This window comes from Taeniopygia guttata, chromosome 19 (assembly GCF_048771995.1).
Source record: "Taeniopygia guttata chromosome 19, bTaeGut7.mat, whole genome shotgun sequence".
Classification (NCBI taxonomy): domain Eukaryota; kingdom Metazoa; phylum Chordata; class Aves; order Passeriformes; family Estrildidae; genus Taeniopygia; species Taeniopygia guttata.
In genome coordinates, this window is record NC_133044.1 from 5,492,574 (window position 1) to 5,494,037 (window position 1,464).

Below are 1,464 nucleotides of genomic sequence, written 5' to 3' on the forward strand. Positions count from 1 at the left end.
GTAGTTTAACATTTGAAAATTATCTGTGCAGCCCTCCTGGATGCTGTGTTGCTAATTATTCGGTTGGAATCATTTTTGTCCTGCTCTTTCATGCTGGCAATGGATGTGCAGCCCGTGGAGCTTTCAGCCTGGCTCCAGGAAGGACTGGGAGCCTTTGACCCCTGCCATAAATCCTCAGTTCTCGTGGGTTGGGGTTTTTTTAACCAGCCAGATGAGTGTTCCTATCCACCTTCCTCAGCTCATTAATTTATTTAATCCCACGCCTCACCAGTTTGCAGACCTCTGGTTCCCCTGGAGGAAGAGGCTGCTCTAGTGCTGTCACACGTGCCCCTCTGCAAGGGGAAAACTCACCCAGCCAGGGCTCTCTGAGCCTCCTGTCACCCTTTTTTACCCCCTCCTCTGCCACAGACACGAATCAAGGGAAGCTGGGCACTTGTGACTCCTTCCTTCCCTCCCTCTTCACCTCTTCTCCTGCCAGGTGCCTCCTCTCTCCCTGCAAAGCCCTGAGGGAAACACTGTCTGCACTATTCTGAGCCCATATGTTAAATTCATGTTCTTGCTGCTCTCCTGGATGCTGGGTTAATTGACAGGAGCAAAAGGCAGAGGGAAGAGGCCTCTCCAAACACACACCCGTGGTGCTGCACACCCGCAGGTCTCCACTGGGCTAGTACGTCTTTTTAGACTCCTTGTACTCTTCTTGTGTCTCTGCCACTCTTCCAAGTAAATCTTCTCCCCTTTTTCCCCCCCAGATGAAAGCAATGGAAGTTGATCCGTGGCTGGAGCATGCACCAACATGACCAAAAGATGTCCCAAGAGCATGGTATTCTTGGCTTTTCTTAGTAAATGTTTGCTCTGTACAAAATGTTCCTTAATTGTGAACCTTGAAATATTTCTAAACTGATTAATTGCTCTTTTTCTTAAGCTGGGAATTTAATTTTGCAGAGTTAAAGGGTTCCCATACTTAAGTTTTGGCCTTTGCGTTGCCTGTTCATTCCAGTCCAGAATGGATGTGGTGTCAAAAAAGGCAAACAGGAATTCTTGCTCAGACTGGTTTAGGGAGCTGGTTATGTACCTTCCCCCTCTGTTTTTGCAAGGACAAAAAACCCCAAACAACCTGTAGAAATAGTGTGGCTCTGGCAGTGAAGGAGAAGCGAGGTGGCTCAGAGGTGTCACCCGGCCCAAGTGTGGGAGGGGCTGGGTTTGATGCTCTCTGTGACAACATCTTGTCACCCCTCAGTTCCCACAGCACCACCTCTCCTGGTGACCCTAAAATGGAGCCACACTCAGGGAGCTGCAGGTTTCTCACTCAGGTTTCTCCCCACCCCTGGCAACCTCTTTCCAAAGGGATTCCTAGAATTCTGCCAGCCCTGTGCTTTGTGCATGCAGCATCTGGATTCCAGCTGTGGGAATGGGCTGTTGCTGCTCTCCTTATCCCTGATGTTGTCCTAATCCTTCCTGTCCTGG

At 49.7% G+C, this 1,464-nt stretch overlaps 1 non-coding gene across 1 annotated transcript; it reads left to right on the forward strand.

The window, feature by feature from the left end:
• Nucleotides 1–970: 970 nt before the first annotated feature.
• On the forward strand, nt 971–1,101 carry LOC115497835 (small nucleolar RNA SNORA13). Its single transcript, XR_003963411.4, has one exon. It is a non-coding gene; the product is annotated as a small nucleolar RNA SNORA13 (small nucleolar RNA).
• Nucleotides 1,102–1,464: the final 363 nt, after the last annotated feature.